The sequence below is a fragment of the Gorilla gorilla genome, chromosome 2 (genome assembly GCF_029281585.2).
Source record: "Gorilla gorilla gorilla isolate KB3781 chromosome 2, NHGRI_mGorGor1-v2.1_pri, whole genome shotgun sequence".
Classification (NCBI taxonomy): domain Eukaryota; kingdom Metazoa; phylum Chordata; class Mammalia; order Primates; family Hominidae; genus Gorilla; species Gorilla gorilla.
In genome coordinates this window covers 151,667,381-151,686,177 of record NC_086017.1, presented here as the reverse complement: position 1 = coordinate 151,686,177, position 18,797 = coordinate 151,667,381, and the positions used below count along the sequence as shown (strand labels likewise).

At 40.1% G+C, this 18,797-nt stretch overlaps 1 protein-coding gene across 1 annotated transcript in view; it reads right to left on the bottom strand.

Annotated features, from left to right (window-relative positions):
- CLSTN2 (calsyntenin 2) overlaps positions 1–18,797 on the bottom strand; it is a 657,664-nt gene that overhangs the window by 79,150 nt on the left and 559,717 nt on the right. The window lies entirely within an intron of this gene.

Below are 18,797 nucleotides of genomic sequence, written 5' to 3'. Positions count from 1 at the left end.
GTGATCCTGTCCTTCCTGACTGGGTGAGACCTCCCAACAGGGGTCTCCAGACACCCCCTACAGGAGCATTCAGGCCAACAACAGGTCAGTACCCACCCTGCGCCTTTGATAAAATTCAACATCCCTTCATGTTAAAAACTCTCAATAAACTAGATATTGAAGGAACATACTAAAAATACTAAGAGCCATCTATGACAAACACACAGCCAATATCATACTGAATGGGTAAAAGCTGGATGCATTCCCCTTGAAAACTGCCACAAGACAAGGATGCCCTCTCTCATCACTTCTATTCAACATTGTATTGGAAGTTTGGCCCAGGAAATCAGGCAAGAGAAAGAAATGAAACGTATTCAAATAGAAAGAGAGGAAGTCAAGTTATCTTTGCTTGCAGATGACATGATCCTATATCTAGAAAATCCCATCGCCTTAGCCCAAAAGCTTCTTAAGCTGATAAGCAATTTCAGCAAAGTCTCAGGATACAAAATCAATGTGCAAAAATCACTAGCATTCCTATACACCAAGAACAGACAAGCAGAGAGCCAAATCATTAAGGAACTCCCATTCACAATTGCTACGAAGAGAATAAAATACCTAAGAATACAGCTAACAAGGGAAGTGAAAGACCTCTTCAAGGAGAACTACAAACCACTGCTCAAGAAAGTCAGAGAGGACACAAGCAAATGGAGAAACATTCCATGATCATGAATAGGAAGAATCAATGTTGTGAAAATGGTCACACTGCCCAAAGTAATTTACAGATTCAATGCTATTCCCATGAAACTACCATTGACATTCTTCACGGAATTTGAAGAAAGTATTTTAAAATTCATATGGAGCCAAAAAAGAGCCTGAATAGCCAAGATGATCCTAAGAAAAAAGAATAAAGCTGGAGGCATCATGCTACCTGACTTCAAACTATACTACAAGGGTACAGTAACCAAGCAGCATGGTACTGGTACAAAAACAGACACATAGACCAATGGAACAGAATAAATAACTTAGAAATAAGACCATACACCTACAACCATCTGATCTTTGACAAACCTCGCAGAAATAAGCAATGGGGAAAGGATTCCCTATTTAATAAATGGTGCTGGAAGAACTGGCTAGTCATATGCAAAAAATTGAAACTGGACCCCTTCCTTACACCTTTATACAAAAATTAACTCAAGATAGATTAAATACTCAAATGTAAAACCCAAAACTATGAAAACTCTAGAAGAAAACCTAGGCAATAATATTCAGGACATAGTCATGGGCAAAGATTTCATGACAAAAACACCAAAAACAATTGCAACAAAAGCAAAAATTGACAAATGGGATCTAATTAAACTAAAGGGCTTCTGCACAGTAAAAGAAGCTATCATCAGAGTGAACAGACAACCTATAGAATGGGAGAACATTTTTGCAATCTATCCATCTGACAAGGGTCTAATACCCAGAGCCTACAAGAAACTTAAACAAATGTACAAGGAAAAAAAAAACATTAAAAAGTGGGCAAAGGACATCAACAGATACTTCTGAAAAGAAGACATTCTTGCAGCCAACAAACATATTTACAGAAAGCTCAACATCACTGATTGGTCATTAGAGAAATGCAAGTCAAAACCACAATGAGATACCATCTCATGCCAGTCAGAATGGCTAAAAATAAGAAGTCCAGAAACACCAGATGCTGATGAGTTTACAGAGAAAACGAAGCACTTTTATACAGTTGGTGGGAGTGTAATTTAGTTCAACCATTGTGGAAGACAGCGTGGCGGTTCTGCAAAAATCTAGAGGCAGAAATACAATTTGACCCAGCAATCTCATTACTGGGTATATATCTGAAGGAATATAAATCATTCTGTTATAAAGATATATGCACATGTATGTTCACTGCAGCACTATTCACAATAGCAAAGACATGGAATCAATCCAAATGTCCATCAGTGATAGACTGGATAAACAAAATGTGGTACATATACACCATGGAATACTCTGTAGCCATAAAAACGAATGAGAGCATGTCCTTTGCAGGGATATGAGTGGAGCTAAAAGCCATTATCCTTAGCAAACTCACATAGGAACTGGAAACAAAACATGCATGTTCTCACTTATAAGTCAGAGCTGAATGACGAGAACACATCAACACATTAGGGGGCACAACACACACTGGGGCCTGTTGGGGGTGAGGTAGGGGAAGAGAGAGCATCAGGAAGAATATCTAATGGATGCTGGGCTTAATACCTAGGTGATGGGATGATCTGTGCAGCAAAGCACCATGGCACACATTTACCTATGTAAAAAGCCTGCATATCCTGCACATGTACCCCAGAAGTTAAAAGTTGAAGGTCAAAATGAAAACAAACAAAAAATAATTGCTTTGGAAGAGCAATCAGCTGAACTTGATCAGAAGAGGTATCCGGCTTGACAACCTACCCTTTTGTTTACCTCCTTCATTCTCTGTCTCATTCTCTTACCTCTCACAGTCCTCTCCCTGGGCTTGTACTCTTTATTGTGAAGGAGAAGGTCATAAACTTTTGCACTGGGCTTTGCTTTTTGGGAATGCAGACTAAGAGGGAATGTTAAGATGAACCCTTGAAGGAGGTGTATATGCTTTGCGCCCTGAATGTATGATGACAGAGTTTATATTCTTTAGCAGAGAGTCACACAATTGGTTCTAAGCTTTGTAGCAGCCAATGCAAAAGGAAACTTGATGTAATATTGTCTTATTATGTCCATAAAATTAAAAGTTATCTGTTGTTAAAGAAAAACAGATTTTTTTCTTGTATGGAGTCCAGATAGAAATCCTTCTGTGGGTTTTCAAAAGAAGACATTCTGTGATGTGGACAGCTCTGTCCTCAACATCACCCTTTATTAATCTAATAATGAATTTGGGGAATTGGTTCTAATAACACCCTTCAACGTGGTCTAAAAGGTTGGCATCAAGATATGCCCTAGTAAGAGTAGGTTTTTAGAGAGACCAGTTAACGAGCTGTATGGCTAAGATAAGCCATTTCAATTCTCATAGGTCTCCCATCTATGACATGGAATAATGATTCCTCTTCACAGACTGCTGTGACGAATAAAAGAGTAAATGTAGGCAAAGCTCGTAGAGCAGATCCTAGCACAGAGAGGCTTAGGTGATGTTTGTGCCTTTGACCCTCTCCTTCCCCCTTCTGTTATATTATGACCTGGTTATGTTGTCCAGCCCCTGACATGATAGGACAGCTTTGCCAAGTATTTCTTGGTGACTGCCCACAGAACCTGGTTCATGCCTAGTATAAGGTAGGTATACACAGTAGGTGCTACTCACAAATATTTGGCTGAAGAAGCAAACTTGTCACATTGCCCTTAGGTTGCATGACTAATGCTACAGTTATAAGAACAGCACGACTGAGATTCCAAACAGACCCTATATTGCGTGTAAATGATTCTTGACTATCCTAAATAATAACACAGATTTAATTAAAAACACTTTAAAGACATCCTTTCAAAGCCTTGCCCCAACCCTCTGTTGCTTTATCAGGCTCTCAATTTGCTGACTTGAGTGTGATTTTTGCTGAAACCTCTAAATGGCAAATCACATTTTCATCCCGAAGTGTCTGAGATAAAGCCATGTGAGAGAATGGAATAATTAAAGGCCAAAAAGGTAAACCCAGCCAGGAAGGCAATGGGAAAACATGAGCAAGGCAATAATGTTCCCAGACGTTTTTTCCTTTGCTGATTAAACCAAAGGTCTTGGTTGTAAATTAGAACCTTGTTCTCCTGAAATATTAATCTATGTCTGAAGTGAAAAAAATAAAAACCTCCATGGTTGATTGTAACAATTCCAACTGCTGGTGAGTGTCCTTGGCAGACAACCCTGATAAGCAGGGTTTGTCAGACTCTTCTGTGGAATATTCCTTTATATGGTGGGAGTCCCCTGTCTCCTGCGGGGGCAGTTTGTCTGCAGATTCTGGAGCTCTTCTCATCCCTGTTCATTTCCATCCATCCATCCATCCAACCAGGCAGACAGCATATACTTACAGAGCCCCTACTATGAGTCAGACACAGCTCTAGTTCTGGGGGATATAGTAGGAAATAATACAAAGTTCCTACTGTTATGGAGAGATACTATTTACATAAACATATTTATATAGAATGTAAACCAAGGTTACCCATCTTGATGTTCATTCATCCAAATTTCCTTGAGCAAAGTTCAAAAGGCTTAGCTTTTCTGGTTGTAAGGTGAGTGACTGTGTATTCCTGAGAGGTTAAGGGACACCTTGGATTTAGTCCTGTATTTCAAGCGTCCAGCATAAAATCCAGAAGACAGTATACACTCAGAGAAAGTGTGTTCAGTGACAGTAATCTACTATCCTCATGGACATGGATAATGTCTTATTGCCACTGCTACTTCTTTGCTCCAGAATAGGTTTTAGTTCTTTCAATTAGCATTTTCTGAGACCTGTTTATTGCTCAAAGATTATACATGTCTTTTAATAAACACATGTATTTTTCAGCTGGGTAGGTGACTAGGAATGGAACTACTGGGTCCGCTTTAGCAGATATTGCCAAATAGTTTTCTAAAGAGGCTGTACCAATTTATACTCCCACAGGCAATATACAAAACTCCCAGTTGCTCTGCATTCTTGCCAAATCTTGGTATCATCTCTTTTGAAATTTATTTTTTTTAAGCGATTATGGTGGGTGCTTGGTATAGCTCACTGTGGATTTAAATTTTGCATTTCCCCAACATATAATGAAGTTGAGCACCTTTTCGTGTGTTTATTGGCCATTTGGATAACTTGTTTCTTAAAGGGCTTTTTTTGGGTCTTTTGAAGGTCCAGGGTCTTTGTCTTCTTTGTTCAATGTTGTATTTGCAGGCTCCACAGAAATGCCTGCCAGGTAGGAGTCTCCCAAAGGAAGTATTTGTTAAGTAAATGAACAAATTCACATACCTCTTTTGTCACTTGCTTAATATTTTTATTTAAACTAGCTTACTTTTACTTAAGTATTTGAGACAGCGTCTCACTCCAGTTGCCCAGGCTGGAGTGCAGTGGTGCAATTTCGGCTCACTGCAGCCTCGACCTCCTGGGCTCAGGTGATTCTCCCATCTCAGCCTCCTGAGTAGCTGGGACTATAGATGTGTAGCACCATGTCTGGCTAATTTTTTGGATTCTTATTAGAGAGCGGTTTTGCCACGTTGCCCAGGCTGATCTCCAACTTCTGGACTCAAGCAATCTGCCCACCTTGGCCTCCCAAAGTGTTGGGATTACAGGCGTGAGCTACCACACCCAGTCTAAAATAATTTTATTTCATTTTACAACCGTGAAGTCATGTTTTAATGTGTAAGTTACACCTTTTCTCCTATGCATTAAAATAAATGGGTAACTACTAAAATTTTTAAAAGTCCGTTCAAGTATTTCTAATATCTCTCTCTAATGTCATTGCTGGTATATCAATATCCCTCAAATTAAATGAATTGATACCACTGAAACATTTAAGTGCTCATTACATGTTAGCTATGATTAGATTTCCTTACCACCAGCAAATCCAGGGCAAGGATGAAATGAGATTTGGAAAATGTGTCTTAGCAAGGCAGTGGTGGTTTTTAGAAAGATCATGAAGGCAAAGTAGAAGGGAGTAAAGAGAAGGCTGGAGGGGCACCAGACTGGCCAGGAGACAGAGAAAGACAAATTAACACTGATTTGGTTGTCATATAAAGTATGCTTTTCAAGATTTTAAGTGACCATTTGTGTTTTACTCCACAGATAAAAAGCTTTAAGTTTATTAGGGACGTATGACTTACGAGGGTTGACACCGTGCTAAAATCTTCTTAATGAACAGGTTTCCAATGTTCTGCCTCTCTCTGTCTCTCTGGATAAACTGCTATTAGAAGAAATGCAGAAATGGGACAGCCCTTAGTGATCAAGTGCAGTGAGAAAGTCTCACTGGCTTGGCCTCTCTTATCAGCCATTCACATGAATGCTTCCTGGCTACATGTGAGCAGGTACTAGACATCACAGCTGGGCAGGCTAGGCTGCGAGACTTTTGTGAGGTGTGGGGTCTGCTCCTCGTTACTGAGCAGATTGTAGTGTCAATGTTCAGCCTATGACACTGCTTGGTGAAAGACTTCCCATAACTGTTAAGTGAGAAGTCACAGAATTTCACTCTTGAAGCCAAGGGCCTGCCCAGAACATAGTCCCAGTGGACGTGCCATGTTTTTTTTTTTTTTTTCCTGAGACAAGGTCTCGCTCTGTCACCTAGGCTGGAGTACAGTGGCACAATCTCAGCTCACTGCAGCCCGATGTGTCACATTTTGAAGTGGTCCAGGGCAAATAGCAGCAAGGATGAGAGCCTTCTTTGTGGCCCAGCTTCAGTTTTCTGGAATAAGTGTCCGTGGGATGCCCCTGATCTGGGTGGAAAATGACTCCGCAGTGTTGCCCATTAGGTGCTGCTTCTGGGGATGTGTCTAGCATGGAGGAACTGGAGGCCTTCATGTACAGCCCTGACTCCAATAGGAAGGGATCCTTCCTTCATAAGGAGATTTAAAGGCCCTCCACCCATATCCTTGGAGGTGAGAAAATACACAGAGAAATGACCGGTGTGGATTCCATACGGCCCACAGAGCAGAGACCCAGAGGATCTGGTTAGAGGCAGAGGCTGTATATATATGTGTGTGTGTGTGTATATATACACACACATATATATATATATATATATATATACATATATATATATATATATATATATATATTTTTTTTTTCTTGTCTGTTGCCATCCTCCTCATCTCATGATCTGGGCTGCTCACTCCTATAGACTAACGACCTGTACCTGTCCGGGACCCTAGACGCACTATTTCTCTGGCAAAAGAATGCACACTTGATTCAAAACTCAGCGTTTCTATTTCCTGGCCAGTTGATACAGAGCCAGTTGTTTTCTAATCTTTCCAAGCCACAGTTACCTCACATCTGAGTAATGGGGTAATGAGACACTGAGGTGAAGATGTATAAAATGCATAGCAAGGGCCTGTGAACAATTTATCTGCCTACATCCTCCCAAAAAGCCCATTCTGGTTCCCTTTTAGAGCCAACACGGGGTTGATTTCATCCCAGTATCTTTAGAATGGACCGGGGTGTGGTGGGTGTTTAAACATTGTCAGGTCCTCTCCCTGCTGCTCCATGCAAGCCTTCCACTACCCCCAGGCCCAGTTAGGTGATCCCTCCCAGACAGTCTTCTGTATGTGGCTCCTGTCTATCCCTGATCATGTTATTGTAATTACCTTTCTCTCCCACTAAACTCTAAGCTTCAGGGCCAGGACTGAGCCTCACTCACTGCCATAGGGCCCAGAAAACTCTCTAGCACACAGCAGCCCTCAACACATGCTGTTTCTTCCACTTAAGTTGCTTTTTATCCTAAAGCAAGATGCATAAAGCTACACAAAACAAGTGCAGAACTTAATGAACTATTATGGAGTGAGCATCCTTATAGCCACACCCAGGCCAGTAATTGAAACCTTACCAGCTGTGCAGAAGCCCCTTCCCTGCACCCCATCCCAATGTCAACCACTATTCTCCTCCCAACCACTACTCTCCTCTCAACCACTACTCTCCTCCCAAAAGTATCCATTGTCTTGACTTTTACAGTCTTCACCTCTCTCCCATTTTATCACTTAAATCTGTATCCCTAGACACTGTAGTTGAGTTTTGCCCATGAAAAAACTAATTTATGTTTTTCAAAACTTTTTAATCTGTAGCTTATACATTCATTGTTTTCTTTTCCTTGCAATTTATCTGTTGAAGAACACAGAATAATAGATTTTCCCAGTCTGGATTTTGTTATTTGCACACTCATGTGTTCCTCTGTCCCAGTATTTCCTACACATAGCCAATCAGATCTAGGCTTATTTTGTTCATTTTTGCCCCAACTCAGAATCAGCTGTTTCTTTAAGAGACCCTGGAATCTTTTAGTGCAAATGGTGTTTTAAGACCACAATCTGAATGTGATTTTCTGTTTGCCAGTTCTGTTTGCCATACTTCTGTTTGCCAGTTTGCCAGTATACTCCCTGCTCCAGTGACTGGTATGAAGTAGCTGCTGCTAAAAAAAAAAAAAAAAAAAAAAAAAAAAAAAAAAAAAAAAAAAAAGCACGTATTAAATGCATTCCACAGCAGAACTGTGGTTACTTCATCTACAGTTTCTAAATCTCAGTCAGTCATCTGTCTATCTCTGCATGTGAGTGTGAGACCGTGATGGCCAACAAAACATTTCCATGGGTCAAGTGTTCTGCTGTCACTATGTTAATCTTGCTTTACATTCATTACATCATTGAATCTTCATAACCACTCCTGAGGTGTTCATATTTATCCTCATTTTACAAATGAGGATACTAAGGCTCAGAGAAGTGAAGTGACTCACCTAAGGTCACATAGATAATAAGAGACAGAGCTGAGTGGCAAACAGATCTGAGAAACTCCAAAGCCTACATTCCTTTGACTGCTCCATAATGAACGTTTGTCCCTGAAATATGTTTGTTCATTTTTAAATTTGATCTTGACCAAAACTTCTTGATGAATGGAAAAGTGAATGAATATGTACTTCATGGGGCACAGTGTAGACACAGCCTTGTTCTACACTCAACCTCCCTAAGGAATGCTTTTTTTTCTTCTTCTCTGGGTTCCTAATGTGACATACTGTTGCTAGATATGGCAGAGGGATATTTTTAGTGTTTTGTAATAAACCCGAATGTGTATCTTTGCTCTTGGCTTATAAGACTCATTTTATGTCTATGTTTACAGGCAGAAAAATAAGTGGCTGATATCAAATAATTCTTCAAGTTCCAGTTCATATTTATAACCCAATTGTGGGCTCACTTTTTATTTGAGTCTAGATAATAGGTATAAGACTCTGTCTTTGCTTTGTGTCCAAATAGCTATAGCCTTATTGTTCCCTGTATTTGTGACTAATGAAACATTTGACATAGTTGTGTTTGATGGAAACAGAAGCAGACCATGTGACAGGGCTATTACTAAGCTCTCCACTTCCAGGGCAGCCTAAACAGAGGGACAAGGGGTCCTCAGTATCTAACATTTCATGTGATGCCGAGGAGGCAGACGTTAGGCTTTTCTGTTGGGAGAGGGAGAGTTCTGTCTTTCCCATGAACACATAACAAGTTACTGCTTGCTGAAGAGAAGACAGGCATGTGGAGCCATGGGGTCTAGCATAGGAATAGTTCTAGCACTGTTCTCTGTTTTCTACTTTGGACACTGGAATCAGAACAGTGTTGAAACAAATACCAACTCATTCTCACTGATACAGAGAAGGGAAGGTCAAACTATGGTTTTACCTTTAATTAGCTTAGAAGATTATAAGGAAACTGGCAGGAAAGCCTCTATTGGGCTGTTCTCAGAAGCTGGTTTACCTCTTGAGGGAAAAATGGCTGAGAGGCCTGGAGATAAGCAATGAGGATTCAAAGTATTTTCCAAATAAATATGGGAGACTCTTGGTGCATATGAGCAATAATTTCTGAGATTTTTGTGGATACTCACCCAACTCATGAATACTACCTATAATTTTCCCCTTCAAACATCTAATTTATGGCTAAAACCATTACTTTTTCAGACTCTTTCACCCTAATCACTTCCATGACTATCATCAACAATTTGAATAGAGAGTGATTTTTCTGTTTATAAAGGGAAAGAAGGCACCTGCACTTTCAGGTATTCCTCTCGACTCCTTGGGGCCTTAGCACAGGTCCATATTGAGGCAAGGCTGACACTATTGTGTGCATCCTGGAATCAGCAAATTCCACACTCCTAAGTCATTCTCCAAATGCCTTAAACTTACATCTGTTGGTGCTCTCTTACTTTCCCAGGTCCAAAACTCAGAATTTTCTCTCTAGGCTTTCGAGAATCCTGTTTCATGCCAAATAAGCAACTCTGGACATGTGCCCAACTTCCAATTCAGGGTTTGAAGGTGAGACTGGGCCCTTCTTCATTATTCATGCACCTCTACAGCATTTTCCTTCAGCATTCTCTAGATATTCCTGGTCCAATTTCTCCTTTCCTACCTGTGGCCCATATATAATGAACAGTTCTTGCCAATGATACTACCTTTGCCCTTTTGTCTGTCTATTTCAAGAAACCTACAACATCTGGAGCTTGAAGTTTTTTGCCTGGGAGTACTCCTCCCTTTGCCTGAGTACTCATAGACTCTGAACTAAAGTGGGCCTTCCTTAATATGCATCTTTGTCTTATCACAGTATTCTTAGAGTTAACATTGTAACACTTCACATAAAGTTTAAGAACTTTGCATCAGTAGAACTCATTTAACACCTCCATCCTTTTTTTGTTGTTGTTCTATTGTTCCTTTGCCCTTAAATACATTATATGCCCCACAATACACAGTTATAATCATTGGATTTAACAGTCATGGTCATTTAAAGAAATGAAAGAAGGAAGGACAGTCTTTTATATTTATTTACATAATTACCATTTCCAATGCTCTTCTTTCTTTCCTATGAATCTGTTTTTCATTCTGATTTCCCTTCCTTTCTACTTGAAGGACTTCCTTTGTCATTCCATTGTCTTTTGGTTTCCAAAGTTTTCAGTAAAATGTTGGTTGTCATACACATTGGTCTTTTCCCATATGTAATGTGTCTTTTTCTCTGGGTGCTCTTAAGAGTTTATCTTTGTGGGGTGGAGCCAAGACGGCCAAATAGGAACAGCTCCATTCTACAGCTCCCAGTGTGAGCAATGCAGAAGATGGGTGATTTCTGCATTTCCAACTGAGGTACCGAGTTCATCTCACTGGGGTGTGTCGGACAGTGGGTGCAGCGCACCGAGTGTGAGCCGAAGCAGGGTGAGGCATTGCCTCACCTGGGAAGCACAAGGGGTCAGGGAATTCCCTTTCCTAGTCAAAGAAAGAGGTGACAGACGGCACCTGGAAAATCGGGTCACTCACACCCTAATACTACTGTGCTTTTCCAATGGTCTTAGCAAACGGCACACCAGGATATTATATCCTGCGCATGGCTCAGAGGGTCCTATGCCCATGGAGCCTCACTCATTGCTAGCACAGCAGTCTGAGATCAAACTGCAAGGCAGCAGTGAGGCTGGCGGAGGGGTGCCTGCCGTTGCCGAGGCTTGAGTAGGTAAACAAAGCAACCGGGAAGCTCGAACTGGGTGGAGCCCACTGCAGCTCAAGGAGGCCTGCCTGCCACTGTACACTCCACCTCTGGGGGCAGGGCATAGGCAAACAAAAGGCAGCAGAAACCTCTGCAGACTTAAATGTCCCTGTCTGACAGCTTTGAAGAGAGTAGTGGTTCTCCCAGCACACAGCTTGAGATCTGAGAACAGACAGACTGCCTCCTCAAGTGGGTCCCTGAGCCCCAAGTAGCCTGTCTGGGAGGCACCCCCTAGTAGGGGCAGACTGACACCTCACACGGCTGGGTACCCCTCTGAGACAAAACTTCCAGAGGAACGATCAGGCAGCAACATTTGCTGTTCACCAATATCCGCTGTTCTGCAGCCTCTGCTGCTGATACCCAGGAAAACAGGGTCTGGAGTGGACCTCTAGCAAACTCCAACAGACCTGCGGGTGAGGGTCCTCACTGTTAGAAGGAAAACTAACAGATAGGACATCCGCACCAAAATCCCATCTGTACGTCACCACCATCAAAGACCAAAGGTAGATAAAACCACAAAGATGGGGAAAAAACAGAGCACAAAAACTGGAAACTCTAAAAATCAGAGTGCCTCTCCTCCTCCAAAGGAACACAACTCCTCACCAGCAATGGAACAAAGCTGGACGGAGAATGATTTTGATGAGTTCAGAGGAGAAGGCTTCAGACGATCAAACTACTCCGAGCTAAAGGAGGAAGTTCGAACCCATGACAAAGAAGTTAAAAACCTTGAAAAAAAATAAGACGAATGGCTAACTAGAATAACCAATGCAGAGAAGTCCTTAAAGGACCTGATGGAGCTGAAAACCACAGCACGAGAGCTACGTGATGAATGCACAAGCCTCAGTAGCCAATTCGATCAACTGGAAGAAAGGGTATCAGTGATGGAAGATCAAATGAATGAAATGAAGTGAGAAGAGAACTTTAGAGAAAAAAGAATAAAAAGAAATGAACAAAGCCTCCAAGAAATATGGGACTATGTGAAAAGACCAAATCTACATCTGATTGGTGTACCTGAAAGTGATGCGGAGAATGGAACTAAGTTGGAAAACACTCTGCAGGATGTTATCCAGGAGAACTTCCCCAACCTAGCAAGGCAGGCCAACATTCAAATTCAGGAAATATAGAGAACGCCACAAAGATACTCCTTGAGAAGAGCAACTCCAAGACACATAATTGTCAGATTCACCAAAGTTGAAATGAAGGAAAAAATGTTAAGGGCAGCCAGAGAGAAAGGTCGGGTTACCCTCAAAGGGAAGCCCATCAGACTAACAGCTGATCTCTTGGCAGAAACTCTACAAGCCAGAAGAGAGTGGGGGCCAATATTCGACATTCTTAAAGAAAAGAATTTTCAACCCAGAATTTCATATCCAGCCAAACTAAGCTTCATAAGTGAAGGAGAAATAAAATCCTTTACAGACAAGCAAATGCTGAGAGATTTTTGTCACCACCAGTCCTGCCCTACAAGAGCTCCTGAAGGAAGCACTAAACATGGAAAGGAACAACTGGTACCAGCCACTGCAAAAACATGCCAAATTGTAAAGACCATCAAGGCTAGGAAGAAAATGCATCAACTAACGAGCAAAATAACCAGCTAACATCATAATGACAGGATCAAATTCACACATAACAATATTAACCTTAAATGTAAATGGGCTAAATGCTCCAATTAAAAGACACAGACTGGCAAATTGGATAAAGAGTCAAGACCCATCAGTGTGCTGTATTCAGGAAACCCATCTCATGTGCAGGACAGACATAGGCTCAAAATAAAGGGATGGAGGAAGATCTACCACGCAAATGGAAAGCAATAAATAAATAAATAAATAAAATAAGAGCAGGGGTTGCAATCCTAGTCTCTGATAAAACAGACTTTAAACCAACAAAGATCAAAAGAGACAAAGAAGGCCATTACATAATGGTAAAGGGATCAATTCAACAAGAAGAGCTAACTATCCTAAATATATATGCACCCAATACAGGAGCACCCAGATTCATAAAGCAAGTCCTTAGAGACCTACAAAGAGACTTAGACTCCCACACAATAATAATGGGAGAGTGTAACACCCCACTGTCAACATTAGACAGATCAATGCGACAGAAAGTTAACAAGGATATGCAGGAATTGAACTCAACTCTGCACCAAGCAGACCTAATAGACATCTACAGAACTCTCCACCCCAAATCAACAGAATATACATTTTTTTCAGCACCACACCACACCTATTCCAAAATTGACCATATAGTTGGAAGTAAAGCACTCCTCAGCAAATATAAAAGAACAGAAATTATAACAAACTGTCTCTCAGACCACAGTGCAATCAAACTAGAACTCAGGATTAAGAAACTCACTCAAAACCGCTCAACTACATGGAAACCAAGCAACCTGCTCCTGAATGACTACTGGGTACATAACGAAATGAAGGCAGAAATAAAGATGTTCTCTGAAACCAATGAGAACAAAGACACAACATACCAGAATGTCTGGGACATATTCAAAGCAGTGTGTAGAGGGAAATTTATAGCACTAAATGCCCACAAGAGAAAGCAAGAAAGATCTAAAATTGATGCCCTAACATCACAATTAAAAGAACTGGAGAAGCAAGAGTAAACACATTCAAAAGCTAGCAGAAGGCAAGAAATAACTAAGATCAGAGCAGAACTGAAGGAAATAGAGACAAAAAAAAAAAAACTCTTCAAAAAATCAATGAATCCAGGAGCTGGTCTTTTGAAAAGATCAACAAAATTGATACTCCGCTAGCAAGACCGATGAGGAAGAAAAGAGAGAAGAATCAAATAGACGCAATGAAAAATGATAAAGGGGATATCACCACAGATCCCACAGAAATACAAACTACCATCAGAGAATACTATAAACACCTCTACGTGAATAAATTAGGCACTTTGTATTGGCATTGCAGATGAAGTACAGGAGATGACTGATGTTCAATAATGGTGCTCGGAGATTTGGTTTTCCATATTAAAAAAATATGAATTTAATATATATATACACACACACACCCCATCTGGGTTTGTGTAAATACACTCTATGATGTTCATACAACATGAAATTGCCTAATAATACATTTCTCAGAACACATCCCTATTGTTAAGTGACCCATGACCATATTGTTGAATGAATGAAAGTATTTCCAGAATTTTACTTCCTGGGACAGTGTTGTAACTAACCTGCACAATGTGCACATGTACCCTAAAACTTAACGTATAATAATAAAAAAAAAAAAAAGAAAATCTAGAAGAAATGCCTAAAACTTAACGTATAATAATAATAATAATAAAAAAGAAAATCTAGAAGAAACGGATAAATTCCTTGACATATACACCCTGCCAAGACTAAACCAGGAAGAATTTGAATCTCTGAATAGACCAATAACAGGCTCTGAAATTGAGGCAATAATTAATAACCTACCAACCAAAAAAATCCAGGACCAGATGGATTCACAGCTGAATTCTACCAGAGGTACAAAGAGGAGCTGGTACCATTCCTTCTGAAACTTCCAATCAATAGAAAAAGAGGGAATCCTCCCTAACTCATTTTATGAGGCCAGCATCATCCTGATACCAAAGCCTGGCAGAGACACAACAAACAGAATTTTAGACCCGTATCCCTGATTAATATTGATGCAAAAATCCTCAATAAAATACTGGCAAACCGAATCCAGCAGCACATCAAAAAGCTTATCCACCACAATCAAGTTGGCTTCATCCCTGGGATGCAAGGCTGGATCAACATACGAAAATCATAAACGTAATCCAGCATATAAACAAAACCAACAACAAAAACCACATGATTATCTCAATAGATGCAGAAAAGGCCTTTGACAAAATTCAACAACGCTTCATGCTAAAAACTCTCAATAAATTAGCTGTTGATGGGATGTATCTCAAAATAATAAGAGCTATCTATGACAAACCCACAGCCAATATCATACTGAATGGGCAAAAACTGGAAGCATTCCCTTTGAAAACTGGCACAGGACAGGAATGCCCTCTCTCACCACTCCTATTCAACATAGTGTTGGAAGTTCTGGCCAGGGCAATCAGGCAGGAGAAAGAAATAAAGGGTATTCAATTAGGAAAAGAGGAAGTCAAATTGTCCCTGTTTGCAGATGACATGATTGTATATTTAGAAAACCCCATCGTCTCAGCCCAAAATCTCCTTAAGCTGATAGGCAACTTCAGCAAAGTCTCAGGATACAAAATCAATGTGCAAAAATCACAAGCATTCTTATACACCAATTACAGACAAACAGAGAGCCAAATAATGAGTGAACTCCCATTCACAATTGCTTCAAAGAGAATAAAATACCTAGGAATCCAACTTACAAGGGATGTGAAGGACCTCTTCAAGAAGAACTACAAGCCACAGCTCAATGAAATAAAAGAGGTTACAAACAAATGGAAGAACATTCCACGCTCATGGGTAGGAAGAATCAATATCATGAAAATGGCCATACTGCCCAAGGTAATTTATAGATTCAATGCCATCCCCATCAAGCTACCAATGACTTTCTTCACAGAATTGGAAAAAAACTACTTTAAAGTTCATATGGAACCAAAAAGGAGCCCACATTGTCAGGTCAATCCTAAGCCAAAAGAATAAAGCTGGAGGCATCATGCTACCTGACTTCAAACTATACTACAAGGCTACAGTAACCAAAATAGCATGGTACTGGTACCAAAACAGAGATATAGAGCAATGGAACAGAACAGAGCCCTCAGAAATAATGCCACATATCTACAACTATCTGATCTTTGACAAACCTGACAAAAACAAGAAATGGGGAAAGGATTCCCTATTTAATAAATGGTGCTGGGAAAACTGGCTAGCCATATGCAGAAAGCTGAAACTGGATCCCTTCCTTACACCTTATACAAAAATTAATTCAAGATGGATTAAAGACTTAAATGTTAGACCTAAAACCATAAAAACCCTTGAACAAAACCTAGGCAATACCATTCAGGACATAGGCATGGGCAAGGACTTCATGTCTAAAACACCAAAAGCAATGGCAACAAAAGCCAAAATTGACAAATGGGATCTAATTAAACTAAAGAGCTTCTGCACAGCAAAAGAAACTATCATCAGAGTGAACAGGCAACCTACAGAATGGGAGAAAATTTTTGCAATCTACTCATTGGACAAAGGGCTAATATCCATAATCTACAATGAACTCCAACAAATTTACGAGAAAAAAACAAACAACCCCATCAACAAGTGGGTGAAGGATATGAACAGACACTTCTCAAAAGAAGACATGCAGCCAAAAGACAGATGAAAAAATGCTCATCATCACTGGCCATCAGAGAAATGCAAATCAAAACCTCAATGAGATACCATCTCACACCAGTGAGAATGGTGATCATTAAAAAGTCAGGAAACAACAGGTGCTGGAGAGGACGTGGAGAAATAGGAACACTTTTACACTGTTGGCGGGACTGTAAACTAGTTCAACCATTGTGGAAGTCAGTTGGCGATTCCTCAGGGATCTAGAACTAGAAATTACCATTTGACCCAGCCATCCCATTACTGGGCATATACCCAAAGGATTATAAATCATGCTGCTATAAAGACACATGCACATGTATGTTTATTGCGGCACTATTCACAATAGCAAAGACTTGGAACCAACCCAAATGTCCAACAATGATAGACTGGATTAAGAAAATGTGGCACATATACACCATGGAATACTATGCAGCCATAAAAAATGATGAGTTCATGTCCTTTGTAGGGACATGGATGAAGCTGGAAATCATCATTCTCAGCAAACTATCGCAAGGAGAAAAAACCAAACACTGCATGTTCTCACCCATAGGTGGGAACTGAACAGTGAGAACACATGGACACAGGAAGGGGAACATCACACACTGGGGCCTGTTGTGGGGTCGGGGGAGGGATAGCATTAGGAGATATACCTAATGCTAAATGACGAGTTAATGGGTGCAGCACACCAACATGGCACATGTATACATATGTAACAAACCTGCACGCTGTGCACGTGTACCCTAAAACTTAAAGTATAATAATTAAAAAAAAGAGTTTATCTTTATTTTTGGTCATCAACAGGTTGAGGATAGTGTGATTAGGTGTTGCTTTGTTTGTATTTATTCGGCTTGGGGCTTGCTGATCTTATTCAATCTTTACGATGGTGTTTTGAATCAAACATAGTAAGTTTTCCACCACTTCTTCAATTAATTATTTAATGCCTTGTTCACTTTCTCCTGTCCTTTGGTACTTTTGAGACTCTCTTTCTTCCATTTCTATTCTCTTATGTGCGAAATCCATATTTTCACTTTAGATATTGTATTTTTCCACTCTACATTTTACATTTCTGTATAGTTTCATTTATCTGCTGAGATTCCCTATCAGTTCATTCATTATGACAATCCTTACTTTTAAGTTTGTAAACATGTAGAATACTGTTTTAAAGTTATTTTCTTCTAATTCCAACATTTGTGTTCTATCAGGGTCTGTTTCTCTTGAATGATTTTACTCTGGACCTTAGGTCACATTTTCCTGTTTCCTCACATGTCCAGTGATTTTTATTGCACACTGGATATTATGGATAATACATAGTAGAAACTCTGGATTCTGTTATTGTTGATTTTTGTTAAATTACTGGATGATTACCTTGCACTTGTAGAAGTTTTGGTTTTATCCTTTATAGAGGTGTGTTTGTTTAGATTTACCCTTAGTCCTGGGCCAGTCCTTATATCCTGGCACATAGTCTGTGCTTTTAAGGTGTATCTCTTCTGCATTTCACTGGAAAACTCTAGATGTTTACCTAGCCCTTCTTGGAGGAATTCCAAAATTTGTCTCCTTTGCAGTGAACAGTAGCTAAAATACCCGCTCAGATCTTTTCATTTTCTTTTCCTGACGTTGCTTTCCCTGGGTTCCTGAAGTCTCCTCTGTATGTGCACAGTTCTGTGAATACTCAGGGATTTGAGGGGAGTTTATGATCAGATTTTGACCTCCTTTCCTGCATCTCCATTCTTATTGGTATTAACTCAATTTCTGGCAACTCTGGCATTGATGAATTTCATCCTCTAACACCTTAGGCTCAGAGAATATGCCTGCCTCCCTTCCTTCCTTCCTTCCTTCCTCCTTCCCCCTTCCTTCCTTCCTTTCTTCCTCTCTCCCTCTTCCATCCCTCCCTCCCTCCTCCCTTCCTCCCTTCTTCCCTTCCCTTCCCTTCCTTCCTCCCTCTTTTTTCAGTTCTTGTTTTTAATCTTTATTGAGGTATGATGTATGCATCATAAGATTCACTCGTTGTAAGTGTATAATTCAGTGGTGTTAAGTAAATTTATATAGTTGTGCAACCATCACTGCAATCCAGTTTTAGAACATTTCCATTATCCAAAAAAAGTCTGTGCTCATTTGCAGTTGATTTCCACTTCAACCCCATGCCCTAGGCACCACTAATCTGCTTTCTGTATCTACAAATCACCTTTTATGGAAATTTAATGTAAATGAAGTCATATAATATGTAGTCTTTGTTATCTAGGTTCTCTCACTTAGCATAATGTTTTTGAGATTCATTCATGTTGTATGAGTCAATAGTTCATCTTATTGTTGAATAGCATTTCATACATGGACACGTACAGACTATTTACCTGTTAAAGG